The sequence below is a fragment of the Rhipicephalus microplus genome, chromosome 7 (assembly GCF_043290135.1).
Source record: "Rhipicephalus microplus isolate Deutch F79 chromosome 7, USDA_Rmic, whole genome shotgun sequence".
In the NCBI taxonomy this organism is placed as follows: domain Eukaryota; kingdom Metazoa; phylum Arthropoda; class Arachnida; order Ixodida; family Ixodidae; genus Rhipicephalus; species Rhipicephalus microplus.
In genome coordinates, this window is record NC_134706.1 from 25,216,628 (window position 1) to 25,242,769 (window position 26,142).

The 26,142-nt window shown below is 48.0% G+C and overlaps 1 protein-coding gene across 4 annotated transcripts in view; it reads left to right on the top strand.

Moving 5' to 3' along the window:
• The window catches only part of LOC119180421 (ATP-sensitive inward rectifier potassium channel 12), a 137,939-nt gene that overhangs the window by 57,572 nt on the left and 54,225 nt on the right, over positions 1–26,142 (top strand). For 2 of the 4 annotated variants that reach the window (XM_075868842.1, XM_075868841.1), the window contains exon 1: positions 14,356–14,608. The exons of the other annotated variants lie outside the window; for them this stretch is intronic. The gene's annotated coding sequence lies outside the window, so the exon portion shown is untranslated. Of the gene's footprint in view, positions 1–14,355; positions 14,609–26,142 lie in introns of those variants that run through there. 4 annotated transcript variants of the gene reach the window in all.

Here is a 26,142-nt window from a genome sequence, read left to right on the forward strand (position 1 = left end):
CAATATTCAACTATTTCAAGCTGCGTATGATGATGACGACGACGACGACGATTATGATGGCGATGATTACGATGATGATGAGGATGATGATGACTGCAGTAATGAATGGTTTGAGACTCCGGGATCACTCAAGTCCACACACAGGCCAGCTGGCTAGAGTCGTGTCCTGACAGCAGCAGCAGCAGAAAACTCGCGCTGTCAAATTGAGGCTGTCTGAAGCGACGGTTTTCCGTGTGCAGCAATACCAGTAGCTTGGGAAGGGCCCCGCCCATTCCCGTCATCACGACCTATACTCGTGTTGCCCCCAAGCCCGTGCACGTGACTCTCTTATGGCTGCTCTGCTAACGCTTATTAGTATTATTTTTTTTTCTCTGTGCACCGTTAACGCTTTCTTTTTTTCTACGTAGCTATAGAACCTACAGAAGCGGCGGCGGACCTAATGGTTCCACGCTTTTTTCCTCGTGGTAGAACGAACAGCATAGACCCCGGTTGCAACGCGTGCGCGACACGCGCCGAAGCGTGGCCCCTCTGGTGCACTTCCGCGATGGCGACATCATGTACATGGACAGCTCATTCTCGTGGTATATACGGCAACGCACGCCGGAACATGGGCGCCGCTGAATGGGCAAGCTCGTCGGCCGTGTTCCTTTACAATGCTTGTGCAGCGTGTTTAGTCTCTTCGCTACCGAGCGAGATTGTGGGCAAGAAACAAAACAAAAAAAAAAAAAAAAAATCAGCGGACCCTGTTCTGCGGGAAAATGAGTCCGAGTGGAGCTAGCTAGGGTTGTGAGATATACCAACATTCGCAGCTTTGATCCATCAAATTCAAAGAACACTTTTTTTTTAATTGTCAGAAGTGAAGCATGTACGGAAGGGCGCTTCAGTTCTTCTGACGTGAGGGACGAGGCATCCAGTGGTTTGAGAGAGATTTCTTTGATGAGACACTACTGATTTCAAGCCTGAATATTGACACGTATAAAAGGGTGTTTCCACTCCCCGCTAAGGTTTTCAGAAAGCTACGTCGTTATGCAGCTTACCATATAAGGTGCATCTTTCATTGTCTTACTGGTTTCAGTTCCCTACGCCATGCATAGGGAAGGGTGTTTCAGCTCTATGGACTTATGTAGCGTGGAAGCTTGGGCAAGTAGGTAGGACATAACTGAATGCAGGAACAGCGCAACGTAGAAGTAGTTACTTCGTAACTACGGAAGCGAAAAAAAAAACAAGGACAGAAAATAACGCTGACTTTTGACGTTTTTTTCGCTTCCGTAGTTTCGAAGTAACTACTTCTAGGTTGCGCTGTTCCTGCATTCAGTTAAGGATTTATGTAGCCGGCTGTTTGTTGGGCTGAGTGCTGCCGTCTTCGTTTTTAGTGGACCAGTGCCAAATCGGGGGATTTACCTTTTGTTTCTTTTTTTTTTGTGGTGCACACCTGCTTCATGACAGACCGTGACTACGCAGAAGATCTGCCGAAGATCTCTATAAAAACAAAAAACGATGTGAAGCAGGGGTCTCAAACACGCGAACCGTATAGAACTCTCGCTCCAAGCCTGCCCGCACGTGTCCCTTATTTCGCGCCATGTATAGTATACCGCAAACGGGAAAATGCACTGTATACGTGTTGGCATCTTTCGGCGAAACTGTACTCGCTTCTTCTGCATGTGCACGCCAGCTGCGCTTCGTTGTGCTTTCTGTGCACTCGGGGTCTGTCAATTCACGTAAAATATGTAATTTTTAAATGCGTCTCCCGCTGGCAAGTGCATCACGCAGTTTGTACGAGGGAGCTTTTAAGAAAATCTCCTTCACAGGCTATCCAGAGCATAGAGTTTCTTAAAATTAACCAGAGGGGACTCTGGCGCTGCGATCGTTCAGCGACCATGGGAATGATGGGTAGTACACACATTTGCCTAGTCTTCGTACTTGCGGGTGGCGAATCGTATACTTGCGGCTTCGTTTATCGCTGTGTTTCGGTTTTGTTTTGAGAGAAAGGTTCGACCCTTTTGAACTTCGTGACCCGATTTGTTAAGGTAAGTCTAAAAGAATAAGATGGGGAAGCGCATCTGCTGAACATTTGCTAATATTTTTTTTCGTTAGAAAACAGTTCCAAGCCACACGAACACACACGGAGCCAAAAGCGGGCCAAAAGTACGAATATTAGACAAATGTGTGCACTACCCATCATTCCCATGCTCGCCGAAGCGCCGTGCGTTGCAGCTTCTTTAGACACTAGCTCCAGAGTTCCCTCTATAGTGCATATTAGGAAACTCGATGATCCAGAGGGCCCAGGAAAGGGTGGAACGTCATCGCGTTCTGACCTCCACTTGGGCGCCCCCCTTCCTTCACCCCTGATAGTGGATCCTGTCAGCAATTCTTCAGAATCCATTGAAGTTTGTTGACTGACAGTCTATCTGGTCGAGCCTCTCATGTCTGCGATCTGTGGGAACTCTGGAAGGCATCGTGAAACGGTATGCGCCACAGACTCTGGGTTATAAACTCCCCCGTCACGACTTGTCTACTGAAAAGCAAGGCGAGAGTTAGTCCTTCAAATGGGTGCAGTATGTTACCCAGAAACGTGTGTGGCCTGTCAGAAAACTATCATCATCATCATCATATAAACGCGTATGCGCCCACCACACACAACGTCCACTTAAAAATGATGCACAAAAGAACCTTGGGAGAGCCTGTTCCAAGAGCGGAGCAGGCCCGAAGCCAGGGGGAGGGCCCGAGGTGCCCCCCTCTCTTTTAGAAGTTCTGATGGAGGGGGTGGGGATGGTGTTCTACGGAAAACAAGTAACGCAAATGGCTGCTTTTTTTTTTCTGAAATTTTAAGGTCTTCAGCAGGTGCTCCCCAACCCCGCTATCGAAAGAAAATGTGGCTATCGGTCTGGACAAGATGGATTACAGGAATAAGAGGGGGGGGGGGAGAAGGAGTTGTAAAGAAACAAAAAGCAGGCAGCATATAGTATATATACCCTATATAGGGCATATATATATATATATGTGCTGCCTGCTTTTTCTCAAAGCATGGTGAACGCCACCCTCCCCCCCCCCCCCCCGTTGCTCAGTGCCCGGTTGCTAAATGTTAATCGGGGTGACCTGTTATAGCATCGGCTTTCATACCAACAGCCCCTTGTTAGTCATACCATAGTGTCTCTCTCTCTCACCTCTAACCCTCCACGACCTTTTTTCTTTTTTTTTTCGGACGTCTCACTCACCTTTTTTTGTATAGACGAAATGTCCTCAAGGACTTGATTTGCATGCAACTATCGGCCTTCACAAACAAAGGGGGGGGGTGAAGGGGGGATGGATAGATGGATTGATATAACTGTACCTTTAAGATCGAGCGGCGGCTAACGCCACCTAGCCGTAATACTTAGTGAACCATAAACTAGAATAATCTTTTTTTTTTAAATAGTGAAGTTGAGGACTGGTACTTTGCAATGAAGGGTTTAATTTTCACTCGTGCCTTGACTTTAGCCTCCAATCAGATAACCTCCCTCTAGTTAATTCTAGCTGCTTAAAGTCTATTTTGCCCTCCCTGTCCCCTAACCCGAGTGCTTTGAAGAACTCTGCGCCATCATCCTGAACTATAGGGTGAAGCCCTTTACAGAACATTATGAAGTGTTCGGCAGTCTCCACCTTTCCTCCACACACGCAGATGCATACCGTGTCTAGCCCTTCGTATTTGGCCCGATATGTCTTGGTTCGCAATACTCCCGTCCCGCAAGTATAAACAGCGACAACCAGTGGCTGAAGCGGGCACCAAAAAAAAAAACAAAAAAAAAACACGAGGCCGACGCGTTTCTCTTCTTCCTTTTTCAGAAAGTGGAATTCTTTTGCTTCTCCTTTTTTTTTCCTTCAGTCTCTACGGGTATCCGGCGGTACCCTTCCGTGGAATAAAACCGCGGCAACATCTGCAGATCGTACACACTGGCGCGCCGAGGAATTCGGGGTGTCGAAAAGGGGAAAAGGAGAGAGTCAGAAGTTGTTTTGCCGCATACGTAATCGAGCGGCGAGATTAAGTTTCGCGGGCGACGAATCGAAGAGAAACAAACTCGTACCGCTCGCGTATATACATTGGCAATCGCGCTGCCGGGGCCTATAGTTGGCGATAGTTATAGCGCAAGAACAGAACGACGACAAGGCTGTGGCGGCTGCATTTCCGATGGAGGCGGAAATATTGTAGGCCCGTGTACTCAGATTTGGGTGCACGTTAAGGAACCCCATGTGGTCAAAATCTCCGGAGCCCTCCACTACGGCGTCTCTCATAACCATATGGTGGTTTTGGGACGTTAAACCCCACAAATCAATCAATCAGAACGACGACAAAGAGACAAGAAGGACACGAAGGTCTCTTTGTCGTCGTTCCGTTCTCGCGCTATAACGTCATGCCATTACCAACTAGCCCAAGCTGCCACACTTCTATAGTTGGGTCTATAGTTGGTATAGTTGGGTTTGTAGTTGGGTATCGCGACCCGTTTTCCAAATTGGAGAGCCCCGCATCTTTCACGGAGTCGAGGCCATACGCCAACGGCGACGTCGTTCTAGTTTCTATTTGGGGAGTAACCCGTCGCGGTGGTCTGGTGGTTATGCATGGGGTTCCTCTGCTGGACCGAAGGTTGCAGGTTCGAATCACGGGTGCGGCAGCGGCTGCGTTTCGGTAAAGGCGGAATCCTCTAGGCTCGTGTGCTTAGAGTTGAGTGCACGTTAAGAAACCCCGGGTGGTTTAAACTTGCGGAACTCTTCAGTACGGCGTTCCTCATAATTATGTGGCGGTTTTGAGACGCAAAACGCCAACAACTATCAATATTACGTCGTTATTGGATGGCTGTGCCGCACCTTTAATCTGCGTTTCTGTCTCAGTTTTTCGCGAGCTGCCTCTAACTTCACCGTCTGCTATCTAGTCGTAAATAAATGTTGACTTAAGCGGAAAATGACCACGAGAACGGGGTCAACCGCCAGAGTGCGTGACATTTAGATTGAATTATTCATTCCGTAAGGAAAAACTTCTCTCCTGAAGCAGAGGTTGCTGAAATTCTCACAGCCACCGCGTTACAGTGTGCTCAAAGCGAGAGGACGATACGGTACGCCAGTAGTGTAGCCAGGTGGCGCCACACCATGGGCTCTGTCCTCCCCCTACTCCGAAGTTTTTTCAACATGGAATACAGAGCGAAAAGTCGCCACTTCATGGGGGGTGGTGCCCCCCTCCCCCGAAAAGCTTTCTACCTACGCCTATCCTCTGCGCCATATTCGTGCGTAGGGTCTGCGATGACGGAGAGGGGAGGGGCAACTTTCACCACCCCAGCCCTTCCTCTCATTTTGGTCGAGCCAGCAAAAATAAAAAAAATAGGAAAAAAAAGCGATGATGTGCTCCTCTGAACAACCTGTCTGTATAGTTCCCGGATTTTCAGTAGCGAGCGTTAGCAAAGTCAACGTTTCCTGCAATGTACAGTCGCGCGCAATTCGAGCTGCAACACCCTGCCCGCTGTCAAAAGCGGCGCAAAGACTGCGCAGTGGCGACAGCATAGAAATATAATCGGGGACGTATAAACACCCTGTCGAGCACTGGTCTTTCCAATAGATTTCTCGTTATAGTCGGTGTTACAGCGTATAAGCTTGCGCATGCACATGGTATACGAGCTGCAAGCGCACACGACAGTCGGTTTTCCCATTTCGCAGCCCAAGTGTGTGTACGTACACGTTTGCACCCGGGTGAACGCTAGCAGGCTCTGGTTTGTCATCGATGCTGGCGTCTGGAAGGAGGGGTGGGACTCCCACAATTGGACCCCTTCCAAGCAATTGACAGTCCGATTGCGCCCAATCGTCGCATCCGCTGGCTTTCGGGAAAGGCCTTGCCTGCATAGGGCGCGACACCGCGACGCTCCCTGCAGTCGATACCGGCGCGCAAAGGTGCACGGGCGAACCGTTTCTCGCGGTGTAACGAAACGGGCCGCGACGAACCCATCGATATAACGAAATGCGTGTTCCCCCGCGCGTCCCTCGCCAGCCCGGAAACGCAAGAGTAAGTTGGCGAGGGTAAACAACGACTATGCCTTCGCAAAGGAACTCCACAAATTAGATGATCAACCTCTGTCGGAGCAGGGAATTCTGCAGTATCGACAGGATGCGACTTCACAGAAGAGGGCGCTGAAAGCGCTACTACACTTTTTGCGATCGACCGGCCTTACTGAACGGTTGTAGCTAGGACGCTCTTTCCTGTGTGTGTTTTCGTTTTCTTATGAGTGCGCGTGCAGTTTTTTTTTTCTCTCTCTCTATCCACCCCCTCTTTCTTGCCCCTACTTCCCCGCCCCCAGCGCTGGGTAGCGAACCAGATGCCAATATCTGGTTAACCTCCCGGCCTTTCCTTTCTCACTTTCTCTCTCTCTAGCGAGGGCAGGTATCCCCTTTACAATCATAGGCGTGTACGCAGCAGGGGTGCTGCTTGGGGTGGTATGTTGTCTTTTTTTGTTTTGTTTTCAGTCGCACAAAACCCCCATCACAACACGAATACTGGTGTTGTTACCTGTCGCTGGTTGACGTTACCTGGTTTGCGTTACCTATCAGAACCGTCCTATGTTTCGGCTAGGCACGATCACTCAAAGAAAGTGCAAGCGTTTAATTGCAAACACAGATCATTTTTCCAGGTTTTTTTTTTCACAAACTGTGCGAGATTGGCACGTGTTGCCGGAAAACTATGTTTCTGTATGTCATAATCATGATTTTTATTCGCGGTTGTGTTCACAATAATGTATTATTGTCCTAGCGTTTCTTTTTTCTTTCTTTGAGCTTTCTGTTAATTTCGAACACGCTAATATACTGTTTACCCTAATGGTGACTGTGTTTGATATCATTTATTGTTTGTCACTGCAAAACATGTACAGAATGTGTTATTAAATATGATCTCGCTTGCGATAATGCCTTCGAGGCAACGCAGGTATTCTGTAAATAAATAAATAATATAAATAAACAAATAAATAAATAGGCTCACGGTGTGCAATCTCATTTGCCCCAATTGACGATAGGTGGTGGAAGAAAAGCACCGAAAAAGAGGGAAGCTGACTCAGGGTTTGGGGCGGGAGGGCTATCGCCCCCTATCGCGCCCCTCCTCGTTCTCCACGGGCACAGGCGGGGGGGGGGGGCGGTAAGGTACGAAGAGCGCGAAATGTGTTCCATACTTTTACATAGTCAGCCCCCTTGGCGTTATCAATTAAATGTAGTAGGTTGTGGCCTTTCCAGCCTTTTGGCAGTAATGGTGTGACCCCTGACGTTGCATTCCAAGAACTGTTTGCTTCCTAATTGTTCAGCGAACTGGGAGTGTGGGAGGTGAAGAGGAGGCAAAGAGCAAGAGCGCTCATGCTCTGCAGTGCCTCCTATTTTCTTCGTGACTGTGTTTCTCCCGCGCTCCCAGTTCGCTGAACAATTGTGAATTACAAACTAGCCCACCTTTCCATCCTGTTTGCTTCCTACTTGGAGAGTGGGGTACCACATGCAGGCATTGCGAGAAACATGCTTTAGAGTCACTTGCATACATAGTGGGGGAGGGGGGGGGGTAGCGGGGAAACCCAGCGGGGCCACCTTGCACGCTTTTCGCGAAGTGCGCCAGCTCTCTATTTGCTCGAGCTTCGATTCGGTGAGGTTTCTGGTATGGCGCGCCATACGACCTTGCTGTGACGGCCCGTTCACGGACCAAGAGTTACAAACAACAGAAGAAGGGGAAAAAAAGTACGAAATATGTACCGAGCAGCTATGAGGTGTTTGCTCTCACATTCGTGAAGGAAGGGTATTAATTCAGGAGTAAACGGTATTATGAATGAAGCGAAGGATACGGAACGATAGCGAAGGCGATGCATCAGAAGACCTACCTACCTTTCTTTCTTTCTTTCTTTCTTTCTTTCTTTCTTTCTTTCTTTCTTTCTTTCTTTCTTTCTTTCTTTCTTTCTTTCTTTCTTCAGTTCACTTGCCAACCCCGGAGGTTGGCCTACATACAGGAATCTTTACGGAATCAACGTGGTACGTACATCTTTGTGTTTTCTTTCGGCGTTGCGACTCTTAAGACGCCTCCGAGCTTCTGTCGAATCGTCAATGAGTGCGTCAACCTCGTCGGAACGCCGTAATCGACCGAGTTTATCCGGAAACGCCGTGCTCGCAACCGATCAGATATACGCGTTGATAAGCGTTACTCGGTCGCGCGCGGAATATGGACAGATATCTTTGTCAATCGCGTTCCCTCTCGTCTCCTCTTATCTCAACTTTCATCGTCCTTTATTTGATAGGAGGACGTGTTGATACAGGTGCGACAAATCTGATCATTCGAGATAGGGTCACGTTGCCCGTTGTTTTGTTTGTTTGTGTTTGTTTGTGTTTGTGTGTTTGTGTGTTTGTGTGTGTGTGTGTGTGTGTGTGTGTGTGTGTGTGTGTGTGTGTGTGTGTGTGTGTGTGTGTGTGTGTGTGTGTGTGTGTGTGTGTGTGTGTGTGTTTTCGATCCGGGACGCAACGTTATTGTGGTGTGTTGGCTGAGCTCCCTGCGGTGTTAAAGGTAAAGGGCCACGCGGTGTTATCTTGAAGGAAATCGCGCACTCAAAAGTGCAGAGGACAACACTAAACTGTACGTAGGTTAATTGCTGAGTATTTCAGTTGATTGACGTGTGGCGTTTAACGTGCCAAACCCACCATGTGAATATGAGAGACGTCGTGTTGGAGGACTCCGTAAATTTCGACCACCTGGCGTTCTTTAACGTGCAGCCAAATCTGAGCACACGGGCCTGCAGCAGCCACTGCAACCGGGATTCGATACCGCGACCTGCGGGTCAGCAGCCGAGTTCCTTAGCCACTAGACCAACCACCACAGCGGGGTGGAGTACTTTAGTGGCGCGTCTTGTCTCCCCAGGCATCTCAATTGGCGTCATCACGCCCACAGTGAAGCGCTCAGTACAAGTCACAACAACGCTACCAATTTTCGAAACGATGTTCTTATTGCGCATGTCCGTCGTTAATCGTTGAAGCCCTTCTGGGCGGTCAAAATGCGTTACATGAATTCTTGTCGACACGGCCTCGTCAAATGTGAGGTCCACTGGACGGTTTTCAGCTTTTCCATAGTGGAGAACCAAGTACTCTAAAGCGTTAATCACTTTTTTTTTTCTAAAACACGTTAAAATTGACGAACACGCCCTAAAAGGTTCAACTGAAATGACTGCAGAAGTAATCGCGGTAAACTCTAAAAGTGTTCTGAATACGTACCACCGACTCCGGCTCTTCCCGAGAGAGGGCGCCACCGCCTCGCAAAGCGCGTGATTGCTCGTCTTACCTGCACCTCGCCGGCGCATTGTCGCTACATCTGGTGGGGGGAAACAAGTGGAACCTGCGACTTTCAGATCCCAAAAAAACAAAGTCGTAGGTTCTGTCCCTGGCAGCGGCAAGTTTTCTTTTCTCGTCGCCACTTCACTTTCTTCGCTTTCTTCGCATCTGTACATCACAATTATTACAATACAATTAGGAACCGCTGCACTTTATTTGTCTTCATTATCTCCCAGTTTTCATTGAGGTTGTGTATAAACAACGCAATGGGCCCTCGGAAAATTTCTTCCTTCATTCAAGACCGATGAAGTTACTTGAAAGCTGATTGGTTAGTTGTTCACACAACATGATTGAATCGAAACGATCAGATTATGATGAGCATAAAATAATAACAGTATGACGCAATAGACGTCGGAGAGCACGTTCCGTCAGACGGTTAGCGCACGCAGCATTTCACTCTGGCCCCAGTTCAGGTTTCACTCCGTTGTCCCGACGTGTAAACAGAACCACTGACAAGCCGGATGAACTCGCAGCCCGCGAGTGCCACCTGTCCCTTCGCCCAAACCCTCGGCCGTGGAAGACCGTGCGCATGGCCGAGGAGGGGGAGGGAGTTCAAACCTACCCGAATTGTTTTTTTTTTCAATTTCGCTGGCGCATACATACACGCACACATACAAACGCACCTAGGAACACACATATAGTATGGTTGATTGATTCATTAATTGATTGATTGATTGATTGATATGTGGTGTCTAACATCCCGAAACCACCATGTGCTTACGAGAGAAGTCGTAGCGGAGGGCTCCGGAAATTCCAACCACCTGGGGTTGTTTCTTTAACGTGCACCCAAATCTGAGCACACGGGTCTTCAGCATTTTTGCTTCCATCGAAAATGCCGCCGCCGCAGCCGGGATTCGATCCCGCTACCTGCGGATCAGTAGCCGAGTATACCTTAGCCACTAGACCTCCGCGGCGTGGCCATAAAGTATAATTGAAACCCCAGCAAAAAAAAAAAAACAATTCTGGCTACTCTGCTGTCTAAGAGAACCTCGGAACTGCGCAGGAGACGCATTCTTTTTAGCCACAAAAAAAAAAAAATCCTCTCAGAAGGCTCACTGTTAAAACGAGAAGTGAAAGCCCACGAGTCATCGGCAACCGCCACCGAGTGTCTTCGTTCCGCGCCAGTGGAGATGAACTGTCGCCCGTCCTCAGGGCCCGTCCCGGTCGCCCCTGTCGACGCGGATGACAGGAGGCTTCATCGACGTCGTTGGTGGCGCCGTCTACATTGAGTGATGGATTACCCATTCGTTAGCGCACTGGCCGACGCGCTTCCCTTTTAAGTGACGGGGCAATTTGCGCTGCGTAAACAGGCGGCTCAATCTAACCGCACTCTCTTTCACTTCAGTTGCCCTTTTTTGAAGCCCGTGTATTCCGTCCCGGCTCACAAGGAATCTGCGTAAATGGTGAAGAAAGATTAAAATCTTTATATTGGCATTCGCCTCGGTGTGGCTTACACGAGACGTTACACCCGCTTGATTGGCTGTAATGACACAGGTTCCAATTGTGGTCTTTGTCGGTTGCCAGAAACGCTCGAACGTATATTTTGCGACTGTCCAGCAAGCGAACGTCAGCAACTGATATCTTCGATTGGCCGATATATTAGTCGACGATTAACCGATGAGGTTGTGTTAGGTACTTGACGTGACGCCAGCAGCCCACATGTGGTTATACGAGCCGTCATCGCTCTCTTAGAAGCCACTGGACTGGATGCACGTCTGTAGAGTTACCCAGCCTAATAGGAACATATCATCTCTCTAACTTACCGTCGTCATTCATCACTCTTTCGCTCTCCAGTCACCCTTCCCCAGTGTAGAGTAGCAGGCCAGAGCAAACTATAGCTCAGGCCGACCTCTCCACCTTTCTGTACATAAACTCTCTCTCTCTCTCTTTCTCTCTCTCTCTCTCTCTCTCTCTCTCTCTCTCTCTTATATTTGTGAGCACTTCCTTGGCTACCGCTACCGAGTTTGGTCTGATTCACGTATCTCACGTACATGCTGGCACCAAACCGCAATGTATCGGCAAAGCTTTTCTTAGGTGCCAAACCTTGACGAAAAATTTCACGTGTTGTTCCGACAATGCTGGTTTCACGCAGCGTTCACTTTCCAGTGCTGACTACGTGACGTGATGATGCGTCTTGACTTTTTGTTTCTTCCTCCGTGGACAAAAGACTTTATTCATAGGGACGCCGCGGTATCTATAAAGAAACGCTGCTGCGAAGTATAGTACACAACAAAGCATGAAATACTAAATACTACACTACTAAATAAGTAAGGGGACGTAAATGATCAGACGACTCGAGTTGAACTATCGGATCTCTCATATCTCCAGCTTCATGACTGGTTCGTCCGCGAACTTCTCGTTTTGTTTTTTTTTTTTCTGAACACAAGCATTTTTTTTCAGGGTATGTGTATACAAGGCTTAGTAAGAGTACGCACATATATTTCGTAGTTGACTATTACTCATTAGAGCGTGGGAGTCGCTGCTGTCTGAAGCAATTAGGCGCGTCACTCAATGAGGTGCGGCTCCTCCACAACCCACCTTTCAGCGTTGTCAGCGCGCGTGGTCGAAGCGTAAGCACGTCCTACGTCATGGCGTGTTACGTCACGACAGTGTTCCATTAGTGTTTACTGTTGCTAGGCTGGGAGTCTCTGCACTTCTGGCCGTCTTGTTTTTATTTTTTTATTACCTTCAAGTACAATTATCAGAATCGCCAAACCATTTGTTAATGATGGTACACCTTCTTTAGCTTCTTCCAGCCTTTGCATGAAATAATGCTTACCTTGATGAGAATACCTAATTGACCTCGATTACTGGCTGATATTGGTTATAATGACGGCAGAATATGTCAGATTTTGCTTGCCAAGTGCCGTAAATTTGTTTTTGTTTATTTTCTTTTTCGTGCCGCTGTCGCTCGTTCTTGGTGGCTCTTCACTGTCCTGCTCTGGAGGACTGTTCCGCGTCCCACGTCATGGTGCAGTTAGTTACGTCACCGAACCGTCACAAAGGTTTAGGGTCTATACGCTTTGAGGAAGAGTTGTATATGTTATTTGGTAAGCGTTCTGTGGCGGCCGAAAACCGTGACGCAATTTGACGATGATGATTACGATTGTGACTACTATACTTCGCGCGGCGTAACTCTCAGCCTTTCGTTCGTTAGAGTAAGCCAGGGTTGATTCTGACATGAGAATGATTGGCTATACGGCGGACCAGTAAGATATTGTTTTTAAGGACGAAGTTTCGTGTAAGAACGCTTCGTAAGTGTAGTCGTGGCTTTTTGGAATAGATGCTTCCTTCGTAAGGACCCCCTTCGTAGGGTAGTCCAATGAGTAGTCGTGTTCTGTTGTCATGGCCTTTGTCACGATGCCTGGAGAGTTTATGTGCAGGCTTGTCAGGTGTAGGTATATGGCGTCTCGGGAGCTTTAGGGTGATCGGCTCTACGCACGGGTGAGTGAACCTTAATTGTTCGTTAACCTCGACCCCAAGGTGCTGTATGGGTATTATTGCGCGTGCAGGGTTGCCACAGTCATCGCATCTTTAAAGGACAATGACGGTGACGTCACTCTTCCGAGAAGTCTTCCTACATGAAATGTACCGGTAGACTTCCCAATGTCCAGTCTCGGTCACGGTCGCTGTACCGATGTAGGCCTAGCAGCATGAAGACAACGTGCCGAAAACCATGTTTCTTTTTGCATGGTACCCTTGCAGGCATCGTCCGTTATTCCGAATACATAAGTGCTTGACGTAGTCAGTGTCCTTATCGTAACGACCTGGTCCATGCTACGCTGTAATTGGTCGTAGCCATCCCTGGTGAGCTTTTGATGCTACCATAATGTACTACGTATCCATTCATTCTTTGGCACGAATCTTCTTTTTTTTTTTTTTGTCTCGCACCCAGCGAAATCTGAGGAGGAAGTCGGCGGACACTTTGAGATGAAAGCGGTAAGAGGATGCCCTTTCTAGCACTTGATATTCTCTTTCATCGAGTCGGTCGCAGATAAGTGGGATGGTGTTTGCGAGACGCAAGCCTCACCCTTCCCTATTTTCGTTCAGACCAGACAAATGGATTGGTATGATAAGTTTTCAAGTCTTACCGCGCGAGTAACAGCGTCTACCGACGTTTTGAGTAGTGTGGCAGACTGCTGGCGCACAACTGCAAGGAGACTACTAGCAGAGGTCTACACGAAGACGACTATTAGTAGACGTACTTCAAACGTGAATATAATAATATACAACTACTAGCAGACGACGACAAGAAGATTACTAACAGAGGTCTACACTAAAACAACCATTAGTAGACGTAAATAAAACAAGATACACTACTAGCAGACGGCCACAAGAAGACTACCAACAAACGTCTACGCGAAGACGACTATTAGCACATGTACTCCAGTTGTCAAAATAGGTGCAATTAATAGCAGTCATATACAAGAGGATGACTATTAGTAGACGTTCTTGAACCGTGTAAAATAAGGGCGGGGGGGGGGGGGGGGCAGGAAATTGACGACGACGCATGTCGCTTGTCTGGCTGGCAACTCAGTTTCAGAAGACAACAGGACTCGTCGACCCTTTTGTTCCCTCGTTTGAATTTTTCTTTTTGTCTTCTGGCTGGCAAGTCGCTCGCAGCGACACACCGTGACTCTTCTTTCCTTTCATCTTCCTTTCTGGTGCTGTGAATGTCTCTTGTTTTCGTTGAACCGTTGCCACAAAGGCATCAACTCTTGCTTCCTTAGGCCAAGTGAAAAGCAAACACCGATTGGTTGTGACGAAAGATGGCGGGAGAGGAGGATAAGCTGCAAGGAGGAGTAAGACGTGACGCGGGCACGTGTACGGATAGTCACGTGACCTTGCTGCAAGGTAGTGAGGGCGTGTGCGTTGCGCTCCTGTGCACGCACAGTCGTCGACGTGCAGCCGTCATACGCGTGCAACGGTTGCACCCGGAGCTGCACCTCCTGTGATGTGATTGGCTAAGCTACCGGCTCTATCGTAACCGGTATACCAGCTTCGTGATGTGATTGGCTAAGCTACCGGATCTATCGTAACCGGTATACCAGCTTCGCTGTTGTGCGTTGGTGGAGTTCGCCTGTGTTCGTCGCTTGCTTGTGGTAGCGCTTACTTGCAAGTCGACGCTTCCGCTGTGTCCTGGAGCTAAACCTGCGAGCTACATCTTCAGGAAAACGTACTGCCTGCCATGTTTTCGCCCCATTTGGGGGACTGTTGAAAGTTAAGAATCGGAACTGCTTGGCTTGCTACTTGGGTGAGTCTTCTCCATATTGTGGTATGGTGCTGAAGTTCTACTTTCAGTCCGGTACTTCTGCCGCTCTGCTTGTATACTGTGCATTTGTACAACAAATCCATCACAAATTTATCTTGGAGCTGTTTTTAAGTGGCGGGTATGTGTTTCAGTGGTGGCTTTTTTTAGGTGCCTACAGTCATTATTTAAAAACCAGCATTATGTTTAGTGCCTGATGAAGGCCTCTCCCTGTGTTCCCAATTTACCCAATCTTGTGCGAGCTGTCTCCGTTATTGCGCCTTCGCCCTTCTTAGTTTCGCCACTCCATCTTATTCTCGGCGCGATATTTCCCGTGTCTTGCTATATACATTCCGTTTCTGTAATTGATCGTCGGTTATCTGCCTGTCGTGTTGCGTGAACTTTTTTCTCAATGTCTCTTAGGATGTTGGCTATCTTTGTTTGTTTGATATTGATGGTCACTCTGATGCTTGTCTAGACCCAGACAAAGTTCCAGGTGGTCCAGGAATTCCAGGACTGATTCCGACTCTTTGCAGAGAGCCAAAACTTTGGTTGGTAACATTTTAACCGCGAGGATCTTCCACCCAGCCAGAGAGATATATTTCAAAGACAGGCGAAGAACTAAGGGACTAGCTGGGAAAATGTTCACATTGAAGTCCTCGCTTATCCAGTTGCGTCCCCAGTTTAGGACGACCAGTTTAGCTGCTTCTTACAACGCTAAATCTATTCTGAGATCGCAGTAAGCGCTAAGCGCTCAATGCACAATTCTCTTACGAAAGTACTCGTTGAAAGTTCATTGTGTTTTACGTTGAGTTCCTTCGCCCATTGAAGACTATCCGTGTAGATTCGACTGGACCTCAAGGATGATTCTTGTCAAGGCACAGCTAACAACTTACGTCTACAGCAAGACTTTTTTTCCCCACATTGATTGCTCCGATGTTTAAGCAATCGCCAAAGTCCTCGATTGCGACCACGTCGTCGTTTGTATCAGCGACCCTTGTTTCGTTTTACGCAAAAGAACGTTATATCCAGTAGAGCAAGACGTGCGTTGAATGGCCACAGCTGATATTTGGGTATGCCGTTTCTGTTGCGGCTATTGGCGGTGTGGGCGCCCTTCGTACTTAGCCATGCAGTATCCAGTCATTGAGTCGAATCCAGTTATCACAGTCAGACCGCTGACCTAAGCGTCATGCTTCGACGTGTTTCACCTAAATTCTCCCACATTATCTCAACCCATTGCTGTGAGCTGTAGAAAAATCAGGTACAAAGTTATCAAAAAGAAAAAAACGGGCAGGGCTCACAAATTGAGGTTTTCTTTAAAATCAATATGCCGTGCGTACAAATTATTCATTGGCATAACCAGAGCGCGGTTCGAGGTGTTCAACCCATCTCTAAATTCTTATATTTTTATTTTTAATTTATGCTTCATATACACGTGCACACGCGAACGCGCATAAAGCGAGGGGGGGGGGGGGTCAGACTCTCTGCACCTCCTAAATAAGTTTATGCGTATACGTGCCTGACATTCTTGACGGCGGAACGATATCCGCATTGTGGAATTCCTGTCGTAGATATAGCATCGGTGCACTGCCACCTTGCGCTTGAAATAGTCATTGCCATTAGTATTCGTTTTGATTGCTTATATAATTTGTTGTTTTTTAATAGCTTTGCGCGTTTCTCTTATCTCACCATGGATGCCCTATTCACTTGCGAGCAGTTTTTTGCTGTCCGCGGTCAGCACTATTATCGCGTTGTATATTCAAAACCTCTGGTCGCGTTGTACTCACTTTGGTCATGGGTTACGGAGGCGGAAATGTTGTAGGCCCGTGTGCTCAGATTTGGGTGCACGTTAAAGAACCCCAGGTGGTCTAAATTTCCGGAGCCCTCCACTACGGCGTCTCTCATAATCATATAGTGGTTTTGGGACGTTAAACCCCACATATCAATCATTGGTCATGGGTTACGAAATGACCTTTTCGCGACTGGCCGCTGCTTCTTTACACGGCTCGGACCCGATAGTGAGTGCCGTTTTGACTTATCTCCACTTTATCTGTGGCTACAGCCACCACCCCTCGGAAACGGTCGTAGTCTAAACACTGTCGCTTTGCGGCACTTGAAAGAAAGATACATAAACGAGCGTTGCCTGTGGTATTTTTCACTAACGCGGGTATACGGGGGAGGGAGAGGTCACGACGAGGGTTTCATTTACGCCGTCGTGATCACCACGTTTTGGCGCAACGTTCGTGGTATTTAAAGCTTAATTGCCGTTGCCATTGCAGTGAAAGATGTTGCGTGACCGCTTGATTGGTGGTAGCACTAATGGCAGTCGTAAACGAAAGAGAAGCGCCCCCTGTACACGTTACGTAATTCCAGCGACGTTTTCGGAATTTTGATGAACGCTCTATTATCTGCGAGTTGGCCTTTTGTGACAGAGCGAGAGAGAGAGAGAAAGCAAAATGAATGACACTGCAGTGAGGATGGCGCAGCCTCATCTGCAATAGAAAAGTGACAAAGCGTTAATGGTTCTGGGTGAGAGGCGGTAAAAGCGCTGAGTTTTTAGCACTTTGTTGGAAGCCTTTCCGGAGTCGGTGTTAATCAATTAACAGCAGGTTGGCCAACATTGGCCAACACCAGCTATCGATACGCCAACATTGGCCAATAATGGGCAACACTATTCATTTATCGTTGTTAAGCATCACTACACAGCCAACATTTCTGATGTTGTGCCAACGCTATGGACGTCATTTGCCGTTGTTGAGTGGCGCCGTGTGCAGCCGAAATGCTTTTATACGAAGCCAACACTACCGAACATCAGCAATCGTTCAGCTAGCAGTGGTCAACGCTAAAGCTATAGTAATAACTATAGTGTCCATTGGTGCTGTCGTTATACTAATAAGGGAAGTAGTCAAGTTCGGCCAAAAAGATGCACCATATTGCATCACATAACGCTCACGTTATAAGCTCACGGAGGTCCTCGAAGTTGTTACGACCGCCATCGGTAGGCGCCATGCTGTCGCTGAGAAGCGTAACCGGGCCGCGTTCTCACGCCTGGAACCCAGGTTTTCTTGGAACCAGCGTCGAGAGCTGGCGGGGGAGCGGCGCTCTTTTAATCCTCAAACAAGTAGCCGACTCGCGGAATGCCTATGCCCGCCAGGTATTGTCCCTGCTAGCCGGCGGATGAGACGTCATGTCGCCACAAAGCTGTAAGCCGTTCCAGAGGGGACAACAAAGACAGCGTATTCCTTTGAAGAAACGGCGACCGCCGCCACAAAGTGCCCTGCTAATTGAGCGGACAGATTGGCGGACCGTTTGATGTCTGCTGTCCGAAGCTTGGGACCCCTCGACCAGCGACATACACGACGAGCAAGAGCCTCTCTGGCGCCACCTTTAAGTGTAGTGATCTTGACTCGAAATTGGATGTTCACGTGCGCCGTGCATGCTCGTACCCCTCACCTGTTGTGTGTGTGTGTGATTTGTGTTCCACTGAAGAAGGAGGAGCCCGACAGGGCTTATAACGGCGCCGCAGAGTGCAGGACGTCGCTCTGAACCAAGTAAAGGTTCAACCACCACGTTCGTAGTTTGTGAAGGCTCTGAACCAAGTAAAGGTTCAACCACCACGTTCGTAGTTTGTGAAGGCTCTGAACCAAGTAAAGGTTTGACCACCACGCTCGTGGTTTGTGAACTCTTAACCTTATCCTGTAAATATTTGTAAATAGTGCCATAAACCTTGTTTGTTTTTCGTATCCCCATCTTGTAAGCGGTCGTTTCCTCAACGCGAAGCTACACCACGCTACCACAAGAGACCGGGTTTTGTTTCGTATCCTCCTGCGACCTTCCTTCCGACCCGCAACAACTGGTTAGCAGAGGTGGGAAACGACGCAGCACCCCGAGCTGCAACAACTGGTGATCAGCGGTGGGATCACGACAACTGGTTGCAAGCGGTGGGATACGACCACAGCACCCCGGGATCACGACAAAGTGCACAACAGGTGACACACATTCTCGGTGGATGAAAACGAAACCCACTGTTGCGAAATTACTTTCTCCCACGAGCGCTACTATTCGTTCAGCAGGCTTAAAGCGGCACTCGGCGAAGTTTCTTCCTTCGTCAACAATGAAAGTGCTTTAGACGACGATGCGGGCTGGGGTCGCGTATAAATCGCGAAGGTTTCACGAGAGACACTGTTCTGTTGTGCCGATACATAAATCGGTGCTCAAATACAAGGCAGGTGTGACGCGCGCAGGCATGTGTTGTACCCCGTCGGAAGAAGTAAGTCATGTGACTGTCGATGTTGTAATGGACCGAGTGGAGCGTATAGCTACGACTCGCTGCTTTTCCGCTGTCAATACTTTAGCGCTCCACGTTCGCGTACATTACGTGTCCGAACATCCAAATGTTCCTTTTTTTTTTTAAAGATTGCGAACCAGTACGGTTTCTTGGCGTCCCTTGTTGCGTAAGTTGTACTTTCCGTATTTTTTAGGGGCGAAGCTCCTTAGGGCGTGGGCTGTGCGTCCCCTGTAGCCTGTATGTAGCCTCCTCTAGTTTAGTTCTTGCAGTGTTCACTAGATGGCGGTACCGTCCCCTGTATGTAGCCACCTCTAGTTTAGTTCTTGCAGTGTTCACTAGATGGCGGTACCGTCTCCTGTATGTAGCCACCTCTCGTTTTGTTCTTGTAGTGTTTACTAGATGGTGGTACTTGTAGCTGATGATGAAAAGATGCAAGATGTTATAAACTAGAAAGCGGTACTTGTAGTTGATGAAAGACGCGAGAACTTATAAAATAAGAATGATGTCACATATGGCGTGTGTCATTGGTTGAAGGCAATCGTTCGATTTAGTGCGGCGACGTACGCTAGGGGGAGCGATGTAATAAAATCGAGTGGGCAAAATGTACAGAGGATTCATGGTTTACCAGGTTTACCTCCGGAGCTTCGCCCACTCATCATCATTCACTTCGTGGATATGGCGGAATTTTTTTAAACATCCGGTTCTGTAATGTAATGGTATGGAAAGTTTGGCTAGTTGTTTTGACGACTTCAAACATTTCGCCGGGAAAACGGAAGGCGAGGAGACAAACCAGGCGCCTGTCTTGTCTTCTTCTCGCCTTCCGTTTTCCCGCCCACCGTGGGTGCGCCGAAATGTTTCCAAAAAACGCCTGGTTCTCGTGGATTGGTTGGTTGCGAAACTTTATTGGGTTCTCGTGGAAAACTTGAGATATCGTCGAATCGCGACACCGAGAGTCTTTAAGGTAGCCATTTTCGAGCCACAGTGTAGTTGCAAGCTACGCAGGAACAACTTGTCCAACAGGTGGCCACTCTATAGCCCTACATCTATAGCCTACGTTGCCCCCAACATGACGTGCTGATTGGATAGTCATTAGCATATCTATAACGTGAAGCGTTTGCTTTACTATGTATCTAACTTCAACGTATAATTGCCTGTATACTAAAGTCCGGTTGCGAGGAGGGGAGGGGGGCAACTTCTCTTTTGAAGCTGTGTGCACACCAAGTCGATGCATGATTGATACGATGCCTGCTTTTTTTTTTATCTCTACGCTTATTTCTTCCAGTTATCGACTATGTCAGCTTCTTGCCGAGGCATCTGTTTGCATCATGGTTCGTTCGAAAGGTAGAGGGACCGCATCGTAAAGGCTTTGGTGCCAGGTTCAAGTCTCAGACTAGGACGAGGAAGTTCCAGGTCAAGGGGACAGCGCATATTCCTTCTTGAGAAATACGCACGGGTTTTCTTTGCAGCTTCATCAATAGCTAGTTTCGCCCATCTCGTGGATATTTTCAGCCTCCCCATAGTTGAAACATTGGTTCCCGGATGACGCATGGTGACGTCACACGCGCGCAATGACCGGATGTTATACGATGTCCTTTCAGTTTGACCGAGACTTCCGCTCTGCCTTTGACCCTCTTGGTGTCGATTTTCTCGGAGATGTTGATCTTCTTCCCGTGTTCGTCTCGAGCCGATATCCGGTCCTCGCGGAGATAACAGCCACTGACGCGCGGAAGCGTCGTTATCGAGAAAGCGTGCTCGACCGAACGGAAGCTGATATCGTCGCACGCAGGGAACGGTCACTATATACACTGCGAGATAACAGGTAATAAGTGGTCGTGCGACGTAGCATCGCATGCAATCAAAACACTGCCATACGTATTACCAAGTGAAATCTGATTGATTGATTGATATGTGGGGTTTAACGTCCCAGGGAGTTATTCAATAGGGGAGTTATTCAATAGGGGAGTTATTCAATAGGGAGTTTTTCAATAGGGTCTGCGTCGCTTTCCATGTCACTGTCGAGAGCCGTCACTTAAGTGAGTGTCATCACGTTTGTCTGACCCAGAACTTTTGGGTCGGGCTTTCCCGCTAAATTCGAGAAATAGCGTCCCGAACGCAAAACCCAAACGCGGTTTGGGTTTTGCGCTTGCGCAGTGTCCTTGACGCTGTTTCTTTGGGGCCCCCCCATTCGAAAACTTCCTAATAATGCAGACCAACTTCTGAACGTCTGATTCTGCATCGTAAGCGCAGAAAAACGCCTGGTTGTACAGTCTGAATCACCCTTTTCTGGAGCATTCGAGTGCGCACCTGTGGCCGCTCATGGCGCGTTCATGCAGCTGCATGCTGCTACCTGCAAACTTCCGCTCGTGCTTGTACTATAGCAGCACGACTACCTCTAACATGCGGCATAACCACACATATGCTTAATATCGTTACGGCGTCAGTGTCTGCATATTTTTTCTTTGGGATGGCCGACACCGCAGCCTGTTACCATCGTGGCAACGAAGAGACCGTCCGACATATTCTTTGTGACTGCCTAGAGTATAGTAGATAACGACTGTGTTTTCGCAAGGAACTCAGAAAATTAGATAATCAACCTCTGTCGGAGGAAATAATATTACAAACATCGACAAGATGCAACTTCGCAGAAGAAGGCCCTGAACTTTGCTACTGCGCTTTTTGCGATCGACTGGCCTTTTTGAAGTGTTGTAGCCAGAACGCACTTCTTGAGTTCGTTTTTGTTTCCCCATGATTGCACGCGTTTTTTTCCCCCTCTCTCTCTGCCGCCTTTTTTTTTTTGCACCTATTTCTCCACCCCCAGTGCTGGGTAGCAAACCGGATGCCAATATCTGGTTAACCTCCCAGCCTTCCATTTTATCTCTCTCTTTCTTTTTTAAAAGATGCCGAAGATGCCAGCCTTGCGCTCTGGACTAGACAGATAGAAACGAGAAAAAAGGAAGGCAGGGAAGTTAACCAGATGCTAGTGTCCGGTATGCTACCCTACACTGGGGTTGGGGAATAGGGGGTTGAAAGAGGAAGGGAGAGTTAAAAAATAAATAAGAGAAAAACACCGACACACACGCTCTGGACAAAGCGGTGATTCGTATGGTAGATAGCACGAAAACACGTTTACGAACTCGTCTGCATATCTCGTGAGCACAAGTTTGTATAGCCGAAATCATATATAGTCGTTGTTTTCTGTTTATCCGAGAATCGTGTGCAGTCTCCGGCGTCCCTCTTAGGTGCCGGTCCGCAGTATGTCACACAAGAAACATCTTGGCTATCTTAAACGCGTTTGCGCCGGAACACCGAACACTCTAGCGCAGGGCTTCCAACATCGATTCTGCGTCAAACCTTTTAGCGCTGTATCACAAAGGAGAGCTCATTGTGTGCTATTTAAGTGCCACAAGAGGCGGAGAAATCTTCGCAGCTTTGTCAAAGGTATGCCGCTTAAGTTCGCTATTGCAGCCACAAGCCTCAATCCTGGCTAAGCCGCATTAAGGTTAACCGTCGATTTGCTAACTCACGACCAAAGAGCGTCACACAATACTTACCAGAGGGAACCGCGGCGTGGCTATCTTTCAGCCATCATGAGAATTGCGGGTGGGTCATGCATTTGCCTAGTCTTTGTGCTTGCGGCTTGAAACGCACTTTTGACTCTGTTTGTTGTTCTGTTTCGGATAGAAGAATGACTCGTTGTGAACCTCGTGAGGTGATTGGAATAAGTGGCCTTTAAAGGATCAAGGTGCTGACACTTGGGAATGCTGAACTTCGTCTTGGGACGAAGTGGCTGCAGGAAACGGGGAGCTACATGGAGCCGAGAGAACAAAGCTTATACAAATCCGTGCATTAGCCATCATTACACCATTATTATGCCACCATACCATCATTCCTACGCTGGTTGAAGCGCCGTGCGTTGCTGCTCCAACACACACTATATAGTAGCAGATTACCCTCTGGTGTGCTGAAACTCTTTGCTCACGACTACGTTCGTGCGTACTCATTACTTCACAAACTATGGAGGCTCAGTGAGGAGCGAAAAGTGGTGCTGACGTTGATTTCGACATCCAGCGAGTGTCGCCTCACTGAGAGTCGAGCCCGTAGCCAGAAATCCCTTCCAAAGGAGGCCCAACCGTTGGACCCCTTGAAAATCCCCGTATTTTCAATATTTATTCTCGGTAAAGCAACCCCTCGATGAGAATTTAAGGGGTGGGGGTGGGTGATAGGGCAAGTTCCTTGGCTACGGGCCTGCTGAACGTACTGCACGCATTCACACACAACGGGACCGTTCTGCACGCAACTACACATCGACGTACGTATATCTACGAAACCTTCACGTGTTATCCACGTTTTCTTGAATGGCCTCTCGATGGCTCTCTTATCGCAAAGATCTCGAGCGTTCATTCTCGGCCCTCCACTTACACGGTAATGGATTCGCTCTTTCCGTGGCCGGAAAGAGCAAAGCTTGCTTGTCCGTGGCCCACGAGTTTCCGCCTTCACGCGACGTGGAGGGTGTCATTCCAGCTCCCGTTTATTCAGTTTTTCACTCTGAAGGTGTTTGCGTTTTGGTCTTCTTATCGTTGTGTACGCTGGCAGCAAGCGCGAGGCCGTATCATCGCTTGACGGCGGAAGCTTGTGAAAATCGCGCGGGGAGGACCTGGCGTTCTGTTACGAGAACGTGGGGACCTAAGATGATGTACAAAGCACATTTGGAAATTAGCAGCGGATGTTTTCGTTTATCACCCTTTCTTTGCACAAATTTGCACGAGAAAAACCGTCCGCGTTTGCTGTGCAGGGTGTTTCTTTTCGAATCGTTGTTGTGAGAACGCCCCCAAAACACACCGGTGACAGTGGCTGGAATCCTGCTTTTTGAGCCAGATTACCTTCTACGGTGTACATTATCTGCACGAATAATAAAAAATATTTGACTAATTAACGAAGTTTTGTTGATTTACTCTAGCGGTGCTTGCTTTAGCGCATATCCGCCTTTGAACATCACCACTCAATTGATGACGTTCCTTCGTGATCTGTTTGACTCTCGTGCACGAATTTCAAGAAGCCCCTCAGACATACAACGCGGACGCGCACGCTCACACAGACGTAAACACACATATACACACACGTTCCTGATAACACACATGCAGTAGAACCGAAACGCTTACGAGCATATAGACAAATATGAACGAGCGCCCAAATGTGGGCACACACGCCGACTGACATGTGCATAGTCACGTGATACACATGTCTGTACAAAGACATAAACTTATCTATAAAAAAAAACTAAGAAACTGGCCAACCTAGAGTCACGTCAACGCTCACGGAAGAAAGACATTCGCGTATGCAAAATAAGCCTGCGAATGAATATGCACGAACAGTTGCAACTACATACGAGCACAACTGAGACAAACACACTAAAAGAGATGAACGTTCATGAACGCGGGGTGTGACCGCCGGCCGGAGCTAACTGCGCGGCATGTAGGCTTGTTTACTGCAAGGCAGCAAGAAGTCGTCTTGTCTCCATCAAGGCGGTAGCAAGTCTTTTTTTGCAGCTGAAACGCGGAAAGGGTGATTGATTTGTGGGGTTTAACGTCCCAAAACCACCATATGATTATGAGAGACGCCGTAGTGGAGGGCTCCGGAAATGTTGACCACCTGGGGTTCTTTAACGTGCGCCCAAATCTGAGCACACGGGCCTACAACATTTCCGCCTCCATCGGACCGGAAAGGGTGGACCGTAGACGAAGGGGAAAACGAGGGCGAGTGATAACTTCTAACTATACTTTCATTGCAGAGCACAAAAATATATATATTTGTCACATCACAATCATATCAATCAATGAAGACAAACTAAAACTAAGCAACAGGGTATTTACGTATAGGAAAACTACGTGTAAGTGAATTTAGGTAATGTAGTTCTTCTCTTGTTAGTGCGATGGATGGCTTGTCAACGCGGTTTCGATTTTCTAAGGCTGCCGCCTCAATGATGAGCCTAGTACTATCACTATAGGGTAAATACCCAACACCGTTTTTTTTTTTTCGACGCAAAGTATCAGCCGCTTAGTTTAGTTTGTCCTCACTCCAGTGCATTGATTGATAAGATTGTGATGCTATATGTGACAGGTATTTATTATTTGTGCTTTGCAATAAAAGTATAGTTGGAAGTTAGCGCTTGTCCTCGTTGGTACCTTTGTCCACTGTTTATGATTTTTCGCTCTTCAGCTGTAAAAAAGATGTAATGCAGACTAGTCGTCTTTTTTTTCTTTCTTTTTTTTTTTGCTTGTCCCGTCCAAAGCAGCAACAGATGGACTTCTCATGTTCAAGGGAGCAAGTTGCTGTCTTGAACAAGACAAAGACCACGTGGTCTGCTGCTGCTTGGAGGGGACGAGATCTTGTTGTTTTCCTCAAGAAAACAAGGCAACTTGCTGCTGCCTTGACGGAGATAATACTTCCGGTTCCTGGCTTTGCGAAGACAAGACCATTCGTCGAAAAGATGCACTCTAAAAACAAATTGAGTATTTGCATAAGTAACAATTGAGTAATTTACATAAGTAAATTTAAGGATCGTAGCGCTGCGCTGGCCATGCAACGCTTGCACGAAACGGCAAGTGTTTCCAACGCTTTGCTAAGACGACACGGTGGTGGCACCTACCCGTCGCCTTGCGTTCTACACCTTATCACCTCTGAGACGGGTGCGCACGCCCGTCTCAGAGCCGCGCGTTTTGTTTTCCAAGATAACTGCCAGATAGCGCTCATGTCTCACGTGTGCCGTGACTCGATGCGCTCGTTCGCCTCCGCTGCACGCTCGAGGCACTCTAACGCAGCGCCTCCAGAATACCATTCACATGATTTTCTTGCGCAGAACATTAAATAACCGGTTTGTTCACTATGTCCAGATGCAAGAGTATTGTCTTTCGACGAAATTTGCGGTGTAGCATGCAGATACGGGGCCACCATTTTTTTTTTTTTTTCAGTGAGGCTCCCCCGTCATTCCATGTTCAAAAAAAAAAAACTCATCTTTTTCAAGCCCAGATGTCATCTCCGGAACTTCTGCCTCGTTTACAAACAAGCACGGCACAAATAAAGAGATGGCTGAGGAAGTTATAAGGTGATTGCACCCAGCCATCGGTCGTGGTTCAGAGAACGCGCGCACCAACTATAGACCGACCCAGATGCATATGCGCACGATTCTCGTGCGATTGTATACGCGCGAGAATTGCACGTCCGGTCGCGCTCGTAAACGTGCCTATACACGGTA